This window comes from Chionomys nivalis, chromosome 16 (assembly GCF_950005125.1).
Source record: "Chionomys nivalis chromosome 16, mChiNiv1.1, whole genome shotgun sequence".
NCBI classification, from domain to species: domain Eukaryota; kingdom Metazoa; phylum Chordata; class Mammalia; order Rodentia; family Cricetidae; genus Chionomys; species Chionomys nivalis.
Window position 1 is genome coordinate 11101007 of NC_080101.1, and position 21087 is coordinate 11122093.

The 21087-nt window shown below is 40.2% G+C and overlaps 1 pseudogene; it reads right to left on the reverse strand.

Moving 5' to 3' along the window:
- LOC130888247 (DNA fragmentation factor subunit beta-like) overlaps nucleotides 1-5305 on the reverse strand; it is a 31386-nt pseudogene extending 26081 nt beyond the window's left edge.
- Between the last annotated feature and the right edge of the window lie 15782 nt (nucleotides 5306-21087).

Genomic DNA, 21087 nt, shown 5'->3' on the forward strand with positions numbered 1-21087 from the left:
GCATCCCGAAATCTTTCCCTATCCCATCAAACCTGCTCTGGGCATGAATCACCCTGCGTCTAGTACACTATGAAAACTAGTGCCCCATGGCAGATACTAGGCTCTGGACTAACACGCCATTTATTACAGTGTATTGCTATCATTGTTCTAGTTTATAGTGAACTATTGGGGTCAATCTCGATTAGAGTTCATCATCGGTAAGTGTGGATTTGTAGTGTTTGCAGTCTTGAGCATCCATGGCATTCATGGACCATGTCCCCCACGATAAGGAGAGATAAAACTGACATACCAGCCTTAAATGATGGAGGGGTGACTGGTCTTCCATTTTGGGGCCAACTAACTTTACAAATGGCATATAGCATGGCTAGAACCACCTTTGTCCTCTAAACCAACAAGTCCATCCCATGCCCACCCCATTCATTCAGGCCCATGTAGTCCAGAACACCATCTCAGTGCCCAGAGTTTAAAGTATGTCCTTCTGATTCTCTGGATTTCTCCTGTGTCTGTTGTTATGCCCCCTTTTCATTTTTCATTTTATTAGTTTGGATATTCTCTCTCTGCCTTTTAGTTAATTCAGATAAGGGTTTATAGAGCTTGTCGAATTTTCTCAAACAACTAACTTTTTGTTTTATTGATTCTTTGTATTGTTTCTTTGTTTCTATTTTATTGATCTCCATCTTCAGTTTGATTACTTTTTAAGGGATTTATTAATTTACTCTTAAAAACCTCAATCATCTTTTTACCGACAGTTTTAAGGTCTTTTTCTTGTGTTTCAGCTATGTTGGAATATTCGGGCCCTCTGTGGTAGGATAGCTGGACTCTAGAGGAGACATATTTACTGACTGTTATTGACTGTGCTCCTATGCCGGTGTCTGGCTTTGGAATGATTATAATTATAGGTGCTGATTTCTAGCTTTGTCTTTATGGGTGGATATTTTGTTCCTTGGTTTCTCTTTTCTCTGTGGACTTTAGGGAAGGGGATGACTGTGTGCTGTCTGGTAGGAAATCTTCTGTGGACCCGATAGGTTTAGCTGCTGGGGACTCCAGGTAAGATGTGTTTCTGGGTATTAGAACTGACATGTAGGGATGGGAATAGGTCAGGCATCTGAATATATTCTCAGGAGCGAGGAAGCAAAGTGTTCAACAAGGATCTGATTTAACCTCCTTGGAATGGGGGTAGGCAGTGAAGTCACTCCAGAAGGTCTGCGTTTGTTGTTGTTGTTTTTCCGAGACAGGGTTTCTCTGTGTTGCTTAGGAGCCTTTCCTGGAACTTGCTCTGTAGATCAGGAGAGCCTCGAACTCACAGAGAGCTACCTGCCTCTGCCTCCCAAGTCCTGGGGTTAAAGGTGTGCGCCACCACTGCCCAGTAGTCTGCCTTGTTTGATTTTTAATTTTATCACTATTTCTGTTTATGTGAGCACATACATGCATTTCTCTCTTTTTTGTCCTATTATCTAACTTGAACGGAAAATATTAAGAACCAGAAGATCACTTGCTTTCATTTATTTAAAAATAGTTATATAAATACACAATACACCTAATTATTCCATGCCTTTAATGCTGTGTTTAGTTTTATTTTGGTTGGGAGATCTACTCCATCCCTTGTCTGCCTTTCTTACACTCGATCCCATTTCTTTCAACAAAAATTTGTTGATGAATTTGATCAATTGTTGCTTAGAGTATAGGATCAGTGGTATTCGGAGATTATTCTAATGTTTTTACAGACTTTACTTTTTTAGTTATCAAAGTCCTTAGGACTTTAATCTAGGATCTTCTTTTGGGGACACCAAAATTCTAAATGTGTTTCTGTTTTTCTATCAGCATCCACGAATAGTACTAGAACTTAATTTCCACACACTTATTTGGTTATTAATTATGTGATAAGTATGATCATGGTTTCAGAGTTCAGGGAAAGGCAAGGCATGAGAAAGTTGGATAAAATTATAATAACAAAAAGAGGGATGTCTTTTTTTTTTCGAAGAATTCTAAAAGTCTCCATCTCTCCTTCCTTTGTGTCAGTCCCAGAACACACACCATCCCCTGCAGCCAGAAGTGCCGTGGTTGTCATTTCATAGTTCACGAAAAGGAGATATGCCCACAAGCCCACAAGGTGCTTACACTTACATGAACTCTCAACAGCTCACCAGCTTCAAAAGGACCATTTGGGCTAGAGTTTCTGAGAAGTAGCATATAAAAAGACACAGGTTAACAAAAACAGGATCCATCCTTTTGCATCATACAAGAAACACACCTCAACTTCAAAGACGGACATTTCCTCAGAGTGAAGAGTTGGGAAAAGACTTTTCAATCAAATGGACCAAAGAAGCACGCTGGTATAGCTATCTTAATAGCTAACAAAATAGATTATAAGCTAAAGGTAATCAAAATAGATGAAGAAGGTCATTTAATATTCATCACAGGAAAAATTAATCAAGATGAAGTCTCAATTATGAACATATATGCCCCAAATACAAGGGTACCCACATTTGTAAAAGAAATATTACTAAAGCTTAAATCACATATCAAGCTCAGCACACTAATACTGATAAACTTCAACACCGCACTCTCACCGACAGATAGGTCTGCCAGACAGAAACTTAATGGAGAAACAGGGAACTAATAGATGTTACGACTCAAATGAGTCAACAGACATCTACAGAATATTTCACCCAAACATAAGGGAATATGCCTTCTTCTCAGCACCTCATGGATTCTTCTCTAAAATCAGCCACATACTCAGTAACAAAGCAAACCTTAGCATATACAAAAAGTTGAAATAAGCCCCGTATCTTATTGGATCACCATGGCTTAAAGTTAACTACAACACAAATCCCCAAAAGCCTACAAACTCCTGGAAACTGAATAATGCTCAAATGAATCACCCCTGGGTCAAGGAAGAAATAAAGAAATAAAAGACATCCTAGAATTCAATGAAAATGAAGGTAGAACATACCCAAATTTATGAAACACCATGAGAGTAATACTAAGAGGAAAGTTCATAACACTGTCTACTAATAGGTTGGAGAAAACCCACAGCAATGAGTTAACAGAACACCTGAAAACTCTAGAACAAAAAGAAACAAACTCCCCCAGGAGCGCAGACACCAGAAAATAATCAAATTGAGTGCTGAAATCAATAAAATTGAAACAAAGAGAACAATACAAAGAATCAATGAAGCAAAGAGTTGGCTCTTTGAGAAAATCAACTACATAGAGAAACACTTATCCAGACTAACCAAAAGGCAGAGAAAGAATATCCAAATTAATACAATCAGAAATGAAAAGTTTCATAACAACAGACACTGAGGAAATGTAGAGAACCATCAGATCATACTTGAAAAACCTGTACTCCATAAAAATGAAAAATGTAAAAGACATAGGCAACTTTCTGGATAGGTTCTACATACCAAAATTAAATCAAGACCAGATAAAAGTTTAAATAGATCTATAGTCCCCAAGGAAATGGAAGCAGTCATTAAAAGTCTCCCAACCAAAAAAAGTCCAGGACCAGATGGTTTCAGTGCAGAATTCTACCTGAATTTCAAAGAAGAGCTAATTTTTCTCAGCAGGCCATGAGCCCAGTCCTCTTTATACATTCTACAGCCGCAGAATCCACCTTTTAGCCCCGCTGCGTCCCCAGCAAGGGGCCAGGCACAGTGTGAGTGATAGGGAAACGGAGAGAATGAAGTGCATGACGGTTCAAGAAGTCTGCTAGCTTCCCGCTCCCTTACCGTTAGGAAACAGTTACTGTGGAGTTCTGGACAGTACTGCAAACAATCACAGTCGTAGCACTGACACAACGTTGGAGCCAACAAGAGAGAACAGATGTGGACAAGTTCTGCCTTCTTCAGAGGCGATTTCCCGAGCATTTCCCAGCATCCATGACAGGCACAAAAGTTTCTCCACTCCGAGATTGCCACCTTTAAACTGTTCAGTTCACCGTGAGTTCAACCTGAACGTGCTTAATGAAGGGAACGGAGAACAGATGAAAGCGCAACAGGTCGGAGGATAATTGTGTACTTGCTGTGATGCTCTCACTAATTAGAGCGCAGTTCAGCGAACTCGGGCTTTGGGATTGCTCCTGTGGTAACGAGGAGGCACATCTGTTTGGTACCAATCTGCATATTTGCTCCTTTGCCAAAAATGTAAAGTAGAGCCCTGAATAACTTCAGCTCACTCAATCATGTTGAAGCTGAAGAATCAGCTGAACTGGCAGAATGCAGCCCCTCCCTCCACCCAGCTGCATTTCATCTCCACGAGAACATTCCAAAGAGGCAACGTGACTGCAGGTTGTCTGGAATGGAGAAGCGTGGGGATGCTTGTAGCCATGGAGGTGTGGATTACTCCCACTTGTCCGAATAGGAGCTGGGCGTGGACGCCAAAGAGAAGACAGATAAAAAGCTTTGTATTTACAGAGTGCAAAACTAGTATTTTTTTTTTAATTAATTTATTTATTTTGGTTTTTCGAGACAGGGTTTCTCTGTAGCTTTGGAGCCTGTTCTGGAACTAGCTCTTGTAGACCAAGCTGGCCTTGAAATCATAGAGATCTGCCTGCCTCTCCCGAGTGCTGGAATTAAAGGCGTGGGCCACCACCGCCCAGAAAAACTGGTATTTTCTTGAAGGAAGAGTCCTAAATCTTCTTGCCAATGTGTGCTCTAATAGATGAGGGCTTCATGGGCTCTAGAGTTGTGATTCCAGCAGAATTCAAGTTGAACCTTCATTAGTCTCAGTGGTTTGCTCTCTAAAGTAACTCGCCACAATACTTTAATGCTGTGTTCATTTCATTTTATCATAGTTCTAAAACCACATTAATACTATGGTCATTTAGACTCACTGTAAACAATGGAACAATTTCATAATTGTGTTATGCTTGGTATACTCAGGGCATCTTCAAATGTTCTGCATATCAGCCCACCTGAAGCACGCACGCTGTGGACAGATCCACATATCCCCCCACACCTGCAATGAGCACTCTGTGGAACGGGTCCGCATATCTGTCTACCTGCAGCATGCACTCTGTGGACGGGTCCGCATATCTGTCTACCTGCAGCATGCACTCTGTGGACGGGTCCGCATATCTGTCTACCTGCAGCATGCACTCTGTGGATGGGTCCGCATATCTGTCTACCTGCAGCATGCACTCTGTGGATGGGTCCGCATATCTGTCTACCTGCAGCATGCACTCTGTGGACGGGTCCGCATATCTGTCTATCTGCAGCATGCACTCTGTGGACGGGTCCGCATATCTGTCTACCTGCAGCATGCACTCTGTGGACGGGTCCGCATATCTGTCTACCTGCAGCATGCACTCTGTGGACGGGTCCACCTATCAGCCCATGCTCAGCACGCACTATGCACCGCAGTGTTAGGAAGAAAGGGTTTGATTTTCCTTTTCCAATTCAGATAGAGTGATTCACAGTGCTTCTGTTGGTAAACACATCAATGGCAGAGCACGTGGAACTCCAAGTCACTGAATTACCTTTTAGGTTAAAAGATCAGTTCTGGTAAATGTCTTCATGAGCTAAACTAGTTCTGCTTGGGTTAACAGGGGCTAGAAAAAGAACTTGGTTCACCGTTTATGCAAAAGATGAGGAGGCAGGAAGCATAGGGAAGTGGTGGGAGCCAGGGCTGGGGCAAGCGGCAGGGAGGGAGCTGTTTTACTTTCTTATGAAAGTTCAGTTTTACATTCACTGTCCCTTTACCTGAAGTACTCTTCTCCTGGGTCCCATCAAGACTGGAACCTTTTCGTCTTCAGCTTCAAGTTAAATGGTGTCTCTTCAGTGAAGACTTCCCAGAGCGCTGGCCTCGATATCAAAAGGATTCAGCAATCATTTTCTGGAGCCCTGTGTCTTAGTTAGGGTTTACTATTACTATGAAGAGACACCATGACCATGGCAACTCTTATAAATAAAAACATTTAATTGAGGGAGTGGTTTACAGTTTCAGAGGTTCCGTCCATTATCATCACAGCAGGGACCGTGACAGCATGCAGGCCGACCTGGCCCTGGGTCTGAGAGTCTACATCTTGATCCAGGCAACAGGAAATCAACTGACTGTCACACAGAGGGAAACCTGAAAAAAGAGACCGCCCATCCCCACAGTGACACACTTCCTCCAACAAGGCCACACGTCCTATGTTACTCTCTCTGGGGGTTATTTTCTTTCAAGCCACCACCTCCTGGTATAAACAGGACCTTGTACTCTAGCATTTTAACAGTGACTGAGACAGATAGTATGCCCACCCTGAGGCAGTTGTTTATACAGCCTGGAGTTCCTACTCCAGGAAGACACAGCCACCAAAAGAAGGAAAATAGTAGCCAAGGGGAGGGGGATGCCTATGGATGGTCTGCCACCATCTGTCAGATGGGAAACAGACACAGGCACAGGAGGGATTTGCCTGAGAAGTTGGGGCGGCAGTGGGCCCAAGTAATATACTCCTCACGAGCCTGCTGGATTGCTATTGTTAAAGGCACAGCACAAATAATTTTCTATGACGTTTTGCCTGATCACATTTGATTGCTAGCCCCATGGGTGGCACATGTTGTGCACTATGTTGCTGTGCCCTTGTCCACGCCAGTGACTGGAGGGTATCTGACCCCTCTGACATATATATATCTGTGTCCTTCTTTGCAGTGTGAGATTGTCTGTTTTTCTCATTTTGCCTTTGGAGCGCACCTGTCCAAAATGTGTTTGTTATCAATGAGTAAACAAATGAAGGTTGTGTCGTAAACAGCTCTACCAAAGCAACACAAAATATTGACCGCAAACAAGCGTCGGTAGCAAATAACTGATATCCTAACTGAAGGATGCTGGGGAAAAAAGAGGGGTGTGTTCCTAAGTAAAAGTCCTAGCACAAAGAACTAAGGAACAGCTGGGCAGTAGTGATGCACGCCTTTAATCCTAGCACTTGGGAGGCAGAGGCAGGTGGGTCGCTGTGAGCTCAAGGCCAGCCTCATCTAGACAGTGAGTTCCGGGACAGCCAAGGCTACACAGAGAAACCTTGTCTCGAGAAACAAAGAACAAAACAAGAAAAGAACACCACTCGTGTAGGACTTCTAGTCCCAGTTGCACAGGCATTTTCTTTTCTTCTGCTTTTGGACATAACAGGTGGAGGACAGCGTGTCTGAAACCTTTTCATGAAATGGTTTCATTTTATAGCAGTTGGCCTTCACAGTTTTTTGTTTGTTTGTTTTTGCTGTAGCATCCATCTGAAATGTGTTTCAACAACTCTGCCTTCATCAATTTGCACGATATTCTAGCAAAATAGAGAATTTTCTCTGGAGGTTAAAACTGCTGTAACGACTCAAGGCCATGATGATGTCCAGACCCCAATCTGTTTTGTATTCTGGAAGATGCGGGAGGCTACTGCAGACTCTGCTCTGACCTAAGGGCAGGACCAAAATAGCTGTTCTTTGAATAAAATCTTAAAATAATTTGGTTTCCTCATAACCTGAACTTTCTCCCCAAAAGTCATAAGCCATAAACAATTCTGAGAGCTTTATGCTGTGCTTCTGGTTAATCAAGGTCTACTGTCTGCTTTAAATTTAGTGCCAGCGACACCCAGTGATCCTTCTTTGTTTAGAGAATTACAAGCATCAGGGCACTTAAGTTTGTTACCTGGTGACAGATGTACTCATTTTGAGGAGTCAGTTCATAACCCCCACATTGTTATTCATTTCCTCACTGCTGCTGGGGGCCTGCCAGTCGAATCCTGTTAGTTAGACAGGGCGTGCCTGTCCTCACGGTGGTCACATCACCTCCTTTTCTGTCTGTGATCAGTGTGTGTCACAGGTCCCTGGACAAACGCACGGGGAGGAAGCACAGCATAAAATCCCTGGCTCTCTAGAATGTGTCCCAGTGATAAGTGGACAGCGAATGCTGATGAAAACTGGCTATTTCTTATATTTTTGGTTGTGAGCCTAGCCTTTAACAGCTGAGCCATCTCTCCAGCCCTGGCTATTTCTTAATTATACTTCAAGTTCTTGGGGTGGGGTGCTGTGCAGCAGCTGCTCTCTAGATTGTATCCTTTATTACTAAGTGCCAGGATGATCAAAAATGGTCAAAGCCAAAGATGAAACACCACCAGAGGCATCTCCTTTGCCCATCCACAATCTTAATCGTAATAGAGCACTCCCAGGGACACATTACGGTGTCCATAGCAATAGCTACAAATAGAACTGAGTCAAAGATCCGGATATCAATCCACACACCTATGAACACCCGATTTTTGACAAAGAAGCAAAAAATATAAAATGGAAAAAGAAAGCATATTCAACAAATGGTGCTGGTATAACTGGATATCAACATGTAGAAGAATAAAAACAGATCCATATCTATCACATTGTTTGTCATAACCAGAACCTGGAAACAACTTAAATGGCCCTTAACTAAAGAATGGATAAGGAAAATGTGGTACATATGCACAATGGAGTACTACACAGCAGAAAAAAATTATGATGTCATGAAATTTGCTGTTAAATGGATGGAGCTAGAAAACATCATATTGAGTAAGGTAACCCAGGTCCAGAAAGACAGATATCATATGTACTAACTCATGTAGCTTTTAGATGTAAAGCAAAGAAAAATCAGCCTACAATTCCCAATCACAGAGAACCTAGACAACAAAGAGGACCTTAAGAGAGACATACATGGGAAGTAGAAAAAGACAAGTGTTTCTGAGTAAATTGGAAGCATGGAGGGGCATGGAAGAGGGTTGAAAGTGTGGGGAGAGGATGGGAGGGGAAGAAAAATATATGGCGCAATAAAAACAACAAATACAAAATATATGAAGAAAAAATAGCAAAATTAAGGAGGATGCCACAACCACAGCAGGGTACTTTAATATGTCCTCTGTAAGTAGAAAACAGGAATCGACAACAATTGAAAACATCCAAAAGCAACAGCAATTTAACAGAGCGTGATCACCAACAACTGTAAAAACTCATTCTTCTCAAGTGTCTATGGGTTCCTCACTAAGATATGTGCTGTGGTATAGGGTTGAATCTATATAATATGCTCTTTCACTACAACAAACTAAATTAAAAGCTAATTTAAATAGTATATCTTAAAATTATCTCCACATTTGGAAATTTAACACTGCATGTCAAAACAATTCATGAGTAGAGAATAAATCATAACAAAATTAGATAATAGTCTCAGTTAAATGATAGTAAAATGATTGTCTTTTCGTAATCCCAGGCATTAAATTTTCAGAAAACAAAGCAGAATGACAACAAAAACAATCACAGCAAAAGAATAAAATGATAAATCAGTAAATTCTCTGAAGAGATGAATGAAATTGATCAACATAGTTGATATTAAAATGAGCCAGTTGAGGTGGCACATGCCTGAAATTCCAGCGCTTGAGAGGATGAGGCAGGATTGTGAGATTAAGGTCAACCATAGGGCTGTATGGCAAACATAAGACCAGCAAGTCTCCACGATGAGAATGTGTCGAAATCCCAAAGGACACACAAGGAAGAGACAGCGGAGATACAAATCAGCAAATGCCAAAAATGAAAGGGAGACAACACTGCAGAGGCCAAAGACATTGGGTAGACGCTGTCTCCTGAACACTTGTGTCCCAGTAAAATCCAAACCTATCATCAAGGTGATGTTATTTAAAAAAACGAGCTTTTAGGTGGCCACCAAGCCATGAAGACTTTGCTATCATGAATAGATTTGTGTCTTATATAAGACTTCGAGTGAGCAAACATGCCTCTTCTGTGTCTTATCACATATGAAGACATCTTATCACATAAGTCCTCTGGATGACACAGCACCCAGCTGCCTGGCATATTGAAAGCAGAGAGAGCAGTTTCCCACCAACAACTGAAACTGTCGGTGCCCCGGTCTTGAATTTCTTCACCTCCATCATTTTGAGAAATTAATTTTATTATTTATAAATACTCCAATCTTAGGCATTTTGTTGTAGAAATGCAAAGATATCAAACAGTGAGAAAATGTCAAATAAACTTTAATAGATGCAATGTAAAAGTTTTTTGAAAGATGCAAGCCATCAAAGGTCATCAGGATGAAACCGAATTAGTTAGGTAGATGGCTTGGCTCCCTTGGTAAAGCGCTTGTTATGCAAAGCGTGAAGATCCCACTTTGAATCCCTATCAGCCAGGAAAACAAGGAGTGGTGGGGCACATCTGTAATGTTAGTGTAGGGTGGGGTGAAAGGCAGGCAGGCCTGTTTGGGGAATTCAGTAGTGACTGATGTAAAAATACATACTGTACAACTAAAAATTGATGGGCTTAGTATTGATTGAAATGATTGATAGATTCCTTTTAATTCCAATTTAAAACATCTAAGCATATATTTTTTGGACAAAAAGGTAGGAAAGAAATCATGCTCTGATTCTAATAATATAACAAGAAACAAAATCATTTTTGAAAAAGAAAATTGATAGGCTCAAACTGCTGGGCTTTAAGAACTAAGTGTAAAAATATGCGTGAAATGAAATCCAGAAGCAGATTCACACACATACAGTCAACTGATCTTCAGCAATGGAGCTGAGATAGGAAGTGTGGAAAAGGATATTCTTCAACAGTTAGAAATAGCCTAATTGAATTTTTAAAAAGTGATACAACACTTACTTCACACTATGTATGAAATTAATTTGAAGTATATTGTTGCTCTAAATGTAGAAATTAAAACAAAGAAAAAAATAGAAAAAATGTTCATGATCTTGGAATGGTCAAATGTTTCTTTTAGGTATAAAACACTAGCAATAAAGAAAAATTACAAGTTGGAGTCCATCCAAATTTAGAAAAACTACTCTTGAAAATATACTATTAACTCTAGGAAATGCCAAACCACATGCTGGAAGAAAATGTTCACAGAGCATCGGTGACAACCTTCCTTCACCTACAGCAAAAATAGTAAGATAAAGCATTCTGTTTGGAAAAGGATGAAATGTTTGAACAGATACATAAGAAACCAAGACTATAAACGTTCACCAGGCATATAAAACACAACCAACAGCCCTTACTACCAGCGAAGTACAAGCAGAACCACAAAAAGACAATCACTTCACTCAGCTGTTCAACACTGACAGTCCCAAATGTTGTCAGGTGTGTGGAATGACCTGGGTTTCCAGTTACCGCTGGAAAGGACAGAGTCATAAGACCATGCAGCCACTTTTGAAGATCATATCACACATTTGTACGGAACACATTCGATGACCCAGCCATTCCACGGTTAGGCGTTCACTTGAGGGGAACGAAAGCTGTGTCTGCGAAAAGACTTCGATCCCAAATTTCACGACATCAGCTTAATTCATGATAATCCCAACCTTGAGACAACCTAAAAATCTTTACTGCTAAGATAACATCGAAACAATATATCCAGTATATAAGCAACGGCAGAGTCCACACGATACATGTTCCGGAATACCTCTGCGTCACTGCAGGGCCTTCGATCACCCGTTCTTGGAGGCGTGATTGGTGAGTCTACCTCTTCTTGGCTCCCAGAGGCCTTACTAGAGATTCTATCAGATAGGCAACAGAATATGAGAAAGAAAAAGAAACTTCCTTACTGGTGTCTCCCTTACTCTCAAGGGGCCTCTCAGCTCTCCCACAGCTGAAAAAGATCAATTGATAGGCAATATATTATTATAAATAGGAATGCAGTGCTGATAGAAATTACAACAGGGATCATTGGAAATATTTCAGGTGAATGAAATCAAACACAACAGGTTGATTTTATTTACATGAAATACTCAGAATAGGCAATTCCACAGAAATAGGAGGTGCCCTGGTAGCTGTTAGGAGTTGCTAGCAGGGCAGTAGGAAGTGGGAAGCCACTACTCAAGAGTCTGTTTTTTTTTCTGGATGATAAAATATTCTGGAATTACATTGTACTACTAGGTACACAACCTTGTGACCATAGTGCAGATGAATTTTAAACAGGAAAATTTTATGTGATATGGATGATCTGAGTAAAAATCTCAATGGCTATTTCATCATGTTTTCCCCCTGGGTGGCATTTTTCATTCTTAGTCATGTCCTCTATCGTGATTTACTTCTCTTTTTCCTTGTGACAGCGTATACTGATCTTCTCTTTATTTCTCAGAATTTTCCCTTTTGGTTTCCATCGGCCATTCTGTGTTCTGGTTTATTCCTTAAGACGACATTGTGATTTCACAAGGCGCCTTGTGAGGTCCCTTCTCTTCCTAAGCATCTTACCCCTAGCACTCCAGTTGCTCTTTTTATGATTATTGACTGTAGGTTTCCACGTGGCACATGGAGCATGGCTGTTAGCATTATTCCCCGTGCCCTGCCCCAATTTAGCTATTCCTTAGGTCCCCGGTCTCAACTTTCTTTTTTACACACTTAAAGTAATATTCCACAGCATAAACAAAAGTAACATAACTTTACAGTTAATGTAATATTCCACAGAATAACAAAAGTAACACACCTTTACAAAGTTAATGTAATATTCCACAGCATAAACAAAAGTAACACACCTTTACACAGTTAATGTAATATTCCACAGCATAAACAAAAGCAACACACCTTTACAGTTAAAGTAATACTCCACAGCATAAACAAAAGTAACATACCATTACACAGTTAAATATTCCACAGCATAGGGGCTGGAGAGATGGCTCAGTGGGTAAGAGCATTGCCTGCTCTTCCAAAGGTCCTGAGTTCAATTCCCGGCAACCACATGGTGGCTCACAGCCATCTGTAAGGATGTCTGGCGCCCTCTTCTGGCCTGCAGACATACACACAGACAGAATATTGTATACATAATAAAAAAAAATATTCCACAGCATAAACAAAAGTAACATACCTTTACAGAGTTAAATACTACATAGCATAAACAAAAGTAACACATCTCTCATAGTTAAGGTAATATTCCACATTATGGACAAAAGTAATACACCATTACACAGTTAATGTAATATTCCACAGCATGAACAAAAGTAACACACCTATACACAGTTAAAGTAATATTCAACAACATAAACAAAAGTAACATACCTTTACAAAGTTAATATTCCACAGCATAAACAAAAGTAGTACACCTTTACACAGTTAACTATTCCAGAGCATATGCAAAAGTAGCACACCTGTCCACACTTAATATTCGACAGCATAAACAAAATTAACACAGCTTTACACAGTTAATGTAATATTTCACAGCAAAACAAAAGTAACACATCTAGACACAGTTAAAGTAATATGTCACAGCATAAACAAAGTAACATACCTTTACACAGTTAATGTAATATTCCACAGAATAAACAAAAGTAATACACCTTTATACAGTTAATGTAATATTCCATAGCATAAACAAAAGTAAAACATCTTTCAGAGTTAATGTAATATTCCAAATCTTAAACAAAACTAACAAACCTTTACAAAGTTAAATATTCCACAGAATAAATCAAAGCAACACACCTTTACATAGTTAATGTAATATTCCACAGTAAACAAAAGCAATACACCTTTACACAGTTAAATACTCCACAGCATAAACAAAAGTAACACACCTTTCCAAAGTTATGTAATTCCACAGCATAAAAAATTATCACATCTTTCCACAGTTAATGTAACATTTCTAAGCATAAACAAAAGTAACAGATCTTTCTACAGTTAAAGTAATATTCCACAGCAGAAACAAAAGCAACACACGTTTACACAGTTAGATATTCCGCAGGATAAACAAAAGTAACACATCTTTACACAGTTAAAGTAATATTCCACAGCATAACCAAAACTAACATACCTTTACACAGTTAATGGAATATTCAATTGCATAAAAAAGTAACACACCTATACACAGTTAAAATAATATTCCACAGCATCACCAAAAGTAACATACCTTTACACAGTGAAATATTCCACAGCATAAACAAAAGTAACACATCTTTACAAAATTAATGTAATATTTCACAACATAAACAAAAGTAAAACACCTTTACACAGTTAATGTAATATTCCACAGCATAAACAAAAGTAACACACCTTTACACAGTTAATGTAATATTCCACAGCATAAACAAAAGTAACACACCTTTACACAGTTAATGTAATATTCCACAGCATAAACAAAAGTAACACATCTTTACATAGTTTAAGTAATATTCCACAGCATAAACAAAAGTAACACACCTTTACACAGTTAATGTAATATTCTACAGCATAAACAAAAGTAACACACCTTTACACAGTTAATGTAATATTCCACAGCAAAACAAAAGTAACACACCTTTACACAGTTAATGTAATATTCCACAGCATAAACAAAAGTAACACACCTTTACACAGTTAATGTAATATTCCACAGCAAAACAAAAGTAACACACCTTTATACAATTAAAGTAATATGCCACAAAATAAACAAAAGTAGCACATATTGACATAGTTAAATATTCCACAGCATAAACAAAAGTAACACACCTTTACATAGTTAAAGTATTATTCTACAGCATAAACAAAAGAAACACATCGTTACACAGTTAATGTAATCCACAGAATAAACAAAAGTAACACACCTTTATACACTTAATGTAATTTTCCATAGCATAAACAAAAGTAACACATCTTTACACAGTTAAAGTAATATTTCACAGCATAAACAAAAGGAACATATATTTACAAAGTATTCCACAGCATAAACAAAAGTAAAACATCTTTCACAGTTAATGTAATATTCCACAGCATAAACAAAAGTAATACACCTTTACACAGTTAATGTAATATTCCATAGCATTAAAAAAGTAACAAACCTATACAGTTAAAATAATATTCCACAGCATAACCAAAACTAACATACTTTTACATAGTTAAATATTCTACAGCATAAACAAAAACAACACCTTTACACAGTTAATGTAATATTTCACAGCAAAACAAAAGTAACACATCTTTACACAGTTAAAGTAATATGCCACAGCATAAACAAAAGTAGCACATCTTTACATAGTTTAATATTCCACAGCATAAACAAAAGTAACACATCTTTACATAGTTTAAGTAATATTCCACAGCATAAACAAAGGTAACATACCTTTACACAGTTAAATATTCTACCGCATAAACAAAAGGAACACATCTTTACACAGTTACAGTAATATTCCCCAGCATAAACAAAAGTACCACATCTTTACATAGTTAAAATAATATTCCACAGCATAAACAAAATAAACACATCTCTATACAGTTAAGTAATATTCCACAGCATAAACAAACGTAACACATCTTTACACAGTTGAAGTAACATTCTACAGCATCACCTAATGCTACTTTTGTTCTTCAAAGCCTGAGCTTTCCACATGATCAGACCATACTCTTGCTAAGTATTATCTGTCTGTCAGAATCCTGGGTGCTCGGAGCAAACGAATTCATTCATTTTAACTACTGTAGCAGTCTTCAAACTGAACTATCATACTGTACTTTGAATTCTCTAGCTATTGTGACATAATTCTCAGACTGTAGAAACTTAAGTGGGGAAGGATTCCCAGTCTCAACTTTGTGCTGAGCACTTTACCTTTGTCCCAAACTTTTTTTTAGTCTTGTTGTTTTTATTATCCCAAGAATCCTAGGATCACCTTTAAAATGTTCGCTGCCCTCAGGATAGTCTCTCAGACTAGCTGTTAGCTTCCAGCCAGTTAATAAAAACTGTACACAACTTAGTCTTACAGCATTTGATTCTTCCACAGCACCCAGGTGGCAGAAGAGACCTGGACGTCACTGTTCAAGGCATTATCCAACTGCACCATGGATGCAGGGCATATTTCATCTGAATGATCAACTTGATTGGTTTGAGAGATTCTGAGAATAGGGAAGCACAGTTCTGAGCATGTCTCTGGGGTCTTTCCTAGAGATGACTGGCATGTGACACCCAACTGGAAACGTGTGGATTGACCGTGAAGATGGACACCACCATCCTGTAAGCTGGGCTTGCATGGAAGAAAAGCAGAAAGCAGCCCACTGGCATAGGTCCATGCCAGCGTTCACCACCCCCTTCTTGTTCACTTACGTCCTCTCTCCCTCTTTTCCCTGGCTGACATGAGTTGGCGGTAAACAACTTGCCTCTGCCATGTCCTGACCACACATGTTCTGCCTCATGCCCATAACAATGCAATGGAGCCATCAAGCCACCGACTGAAACCTTGGGAGCTGGGATCCACAGTGAATCTTTCCTGCTTTATGTTTCCTGTCTCAGATATTTGACACAGTGATAGAATGAAGAAAACATCTAATACAACAGGTTTCAGTTGTCATTGTCCCTCTCAGAAAGAATTTCAAAGAAAGGTAAGAAATAATATAGAAAATATCTGGCCTAATCAAAGAAATTATTCTTGCTTTTGTGGTTTATTTTATTTTTAATTTTGTGTTTGTACGTGCACATGAATGTCAGTGCTGGTGGAAGCCAGAAGAAGTTGTGTGATCCTCTGAAGGAGCAGGAGTCAGTCACCTGACATGGGTGCTGGGCACCTAGCTTGGGTCATCTGAAAGCATGCTCTCTTGTCAGCAGATCTGCAGAAATGACTGTCTTGAACCAGGAGAAAAAGTTAGTTTTAAATCAGTAAAGGAGGGCGAGGCTCATGAAGATAGAAAAATTGTCCAAAATAGCGATATGATTTTAAAGCAGTTTCTCTCATATTACCTCATGGACATGGCTCATAGAATTCCCAAATGACCTCAGAAAGAAAGTACAAGCTATCTTTGCTAGGAAATATCATCTTCGTCTAGTCCAGTCATCATTTCAAGTGACAAAGTGAAACCGTGTCTGTCTACCCATAAAATGAGTTAGAGAAACGTAACTATAGAAAGAGACTACCAGTGTTTATAATGGCAGTGTAATAGAGCTGTAGAAAGCCATCTGGCCAGGATCAACTTTGTGAACGCATTGGATGCTTCCAAAATACCAAAGGACAGCAAAGCAGGAGACACTCACGAGAGTGATCAACAGCAGGGGAAGAGTGAGTTAGAGTTCCAAGAACCAAAGGCTAATATCTCAGGGAGGTCTCTATAAGGGCTTTTCCAAGTATCTGCACACAATATGAATAAAAGACTATATGTCTTCCACAAAGTGGCTTTCAAGAACTTCTGATTATAAAGAAAAATTTTAATGCCTTGTAAGATGTCTTTCAGGTAGCCCCTGAATTCCCCTAAAAATAAAGGTTCCCTTGGTTGTTCACAGAACTAGATGGTAAGACCCCATTGATAAAGATGCTACACATGTTGGTTGTAGGACATAAAAAAAAATTCCAGCTGGAACTTGTTTCGCTACTCAGTAGGCCTCATGGTACCCGAAAGTACTATCCAGGCTGTTGGGAGAGAATGGGCATCACTAATCTTATTCAGTCACGGACTCTGTATATGCAACAATAAAAATTATACAGGGATGAGGCCATTGGCACAATCATGGTAACTAACTGCTTCCTGGTTGGATTTGATGCCTGCGCTGAAGAAATTCATATCTGGTGCTACAAACCATATCAGGAGCTTGTGGCTTGGGAGGTCATAGGTCTTAGTGGGGGAATCTGCTGCTGTTTTGTTAAATGGCCATGATATGCCCGTGAGATTGCTACCCACACCATCATGCTTCTGCCTGTAGGACAGTGCTGCTGTCAGCTTTGGTCAGAAAGACTTCTTTCGCAGTGGCTTCAGAGACTCATAAGTGGTCAAAGTATTGAGAATAACAACATGTTGACTTTCCAGTCATAAATAGGGCATCTATATCACCACCTCCAAGGCCAGGGAGGATCATGGAAGAGGGGGGAAAGGAACGTAGGAGATGGGGGATGTAGGGATAGGTGGAGAATGCTGACATCTTGGCATGTGGGTACCTCTCTTATGAACTTCTAGGGGTGGACATTACCAACACAGGATCTACATAAGTTCTGGGAAAGGGCTGCTCTGTCAATATTTAGTATGTGATTACTGACATTCATTTACATGTTTTTCTCATTATGTTTTTCTGAACTTAAACAACTTTCTTTGGGCCATTGCTTTCTTTGCTTCATCCATGTATAAAGTACCCTGGAACTGAAGTCAGGCTGTCTGCAGCATGAGACTGCAATCCGCCCTATTCTTTCAGGTCCTCAGATCCCAGGTCCAGCAGACAAGATCTGCATAGCTCAACTGAAAAGTAGACAGTGGCTTATTCTCTAATTGTCAACCCTTTGTTTCTGGAGCCTTTCTTAACTTCTCAGAAAGGTGTGACATTGGCTTTCCCCTGCTCTCAGAAGTAGCTGCCACAGGGTAGAACTGCAATTAATTGAAGACTGTGGGGGATGAAACCCTTGTAGCCACTGCACAGCCCTGAGCATCCTCCATCAAAGTGTCTCCTGAAGCCCCAAGGGCAGCCTTGCAGGAGGAGCTGCTGACCTCTGAATTGTAGAGAGAGAGAACTTGAGTCTCTGAGGCTGAGAAGTAGGAAGGCCCTGGGTCTACTTGAACCCTACCACAAAACTGGTATTTTGTTCTACTCAGGAGTCTTGGACTGAAAACTGTAATTTCCTTTATGGCTTCGTGTTCCTTATGTGAACATTTGAAAATCCAATCAAACCCCTTCTCTTCATACAGGAAGAGGCTTCCAGATTTGAGCTCCTTCAACTTTACAGTATTGCTTCACTCTCCCCAGATCTCTTTGAATCCTTTTATCAAGGTATATTTTATTACCTTCCTTCTTTTCACAAAAGAAACTAACTGAGACATCCCAGACAAGCAGAGTTTATTTTCATGCAAAATGAAAGCTAGCGAACAATTCCTCTTCCCCTTTTCCTTCTAGTTCATTCTGTGACCCAGTACAGTACAAAGCCACGGTTCCCCTGCACTGGCTGGGCATGTCAGGGTGGAGGAAGATTCCCAGGCCCATTCCCACACCTATTCCTCCATCAATACTATTTGTCACCTACTATTTTGTAACGAATTTAACTCCTCAGGATGGAGTTAAATCTGTTCCCTTCCCTGATCTTGGTCTTCGAACCCTTGTTCCTGCTGTTTTCATACCTCTCCTCCACAGTTCTTTTCTAAAACTTGACTTTATAGAATGGCCTCGATGTGTGCATGCTGGACACACAAATCATTCCTTTGGTGTTTTGGACAAGGGAATTTGCATGCTGATGAAAAGTGGGAAACACACCTTGAATTCCATTATCTGGCACAGAGCTGGGAAAGCTGACAGGGACGGATAAATGTGAACGAAATGAGGGCTGAGATCTATGTTCTCTCAGAGGCATCGAAACGCGAACCCCTAATGAGGCAGTGATAGGTGGAGACTTTTGTGTGGGGGATAGGATTAGACTGTGAAGGTTGAGCTTTCTTGAATGGAATTAGTGTCCTTATAAAAAGACCTGTATCTCTTGCTCCTTCTGCCCGTTCAGGACTCTGAACAAGCCGTCACATCTGCCTGTTCACTGACCTTGAACGTCCCAGATTCTAGAACTGTGAAAAAGAAACATTTGTTGCTTAAAACACCTAGCCTGGGGCTGAAGGGACAGCTCAACCATTAAGAGCACTTGCTGTTCTTTCAAAAGACCTGGATTTGGTTTCCAAAGCCCCTATGGTGGCTCACATCCATTTATAACTCTGGTCCCAGAGGATCCGAAGCCTTCCTCTATGTCCATGGGCACCAGACTTGTACGTGCACATACATATGTGAAGGCAAGCACTCATAGTCATCAACTTAAATTATGCAAATAAATTTAGAGATACCTAAACCATGGAATTTTGCTTCAGCAATCTGAGCGAAGATCAGGGGGATGTACCCCAGTACTGTTTGACTTTCCCCACGGGAATGAGAACAGCGTCCAGGCATCCCACATACGGCACCAATGTTATGATTCCACTCAAGTCTAGCTTGGTGAACTAATGAGTTACTGGAGAATTTATAAGAGCTTGGCTTGACTTACAGGATCGGGGGTTCACCAAAGGGGAAGATGAGCTGAGAAGCCCACTCTAGGATGAGTGACAACTCACATTGGCTGCATCCCTGAAGCTCTCTGCTCAATTTTTAAGAAGCTCCATTTAAGAATTCTCATCTTTCCAGCATTGTTTATTACGTCTATAATCTTGGGGAGGAGGCATTGTGAACTGCATTAATTTTTTGAGTTTCCTGAGTCTTTGGAGCTTCCACTTCCTTGGGATGGAAAAAGCTATATAACACTGGGGCACGAGATCTGATGTCTGGACAGTTGATCATGAGAGCTAGGAGCTGTGCAAGTGGCTCAGTGATAAACCACATGATTAACATGCACAAGGCCCTTCTGCCTGATGCGAAGAACATTGAGTTGGATTTTCAAGATTAACTTGTGGCTTTAGAGATGAGGAAACAGCGTTGGAATGATTTAAGGACCTGGCTGCAGTCGGACAGCTAGAGAGTGGACTGTGAGTGAAGACCAGCCTCCGTTTCTCAGTTGGAAGTTTTTTCTGCCACATCACAAATTGTAAAGTCCTTAGCAGCACAGTTTTTGGCTTTGAAATGAGTGCGGGAGACTTCAGTTCTTTCTAATCCCTTTCTGTCAAACATTTCACTAAAGGTCCACACTAAAGGAAAGGAAAATATATGGGACTCAGGGTTCTGTCATATTCTGGTTTCATCTAAAACCTACAAGGAAAGTTGGCAAGGGTTGAGCAAAAGCAATGGGCTTAATAATGTCGCCGTCTCTCTGTGTGTGTCTCTCTGTGTGTGTCTCTCTGTGTGTGTCTCTCTGTGTGTGTCTCTCTGTCTGTGTGTCTCTCTCTTTCTGTTGTTTGTCTTTTAAATCAAAATCTTGCTCTGTAGCTCTGGCTGGGCTTAAACTCACAAGTAACCCAGACGAGCCTTGGACTTGCAGTGACTGGGGCTACAGATGGTATTTACTATGTCCAGCTGAGAATGTATTTTGTTTATGCAACTAGCAAGAGCAGTTCACATAGTCATAGGTACACTCTACGTCTCTTTTTTGGCTTTTCATTTCTTTTCCATTGATAAAATATCTTTTCCCATCTGGAGAGAGAGCTTGGGCTTGGCTTCGTATCCTTTAGCAGCGATAACACTCTTGGAGGAGAAGGGAGGAGAATGAGATGTCCCAGGGGAAATTGTTTTCTTAGCCACTGGCTGCCAGTTCTAGAGATAACT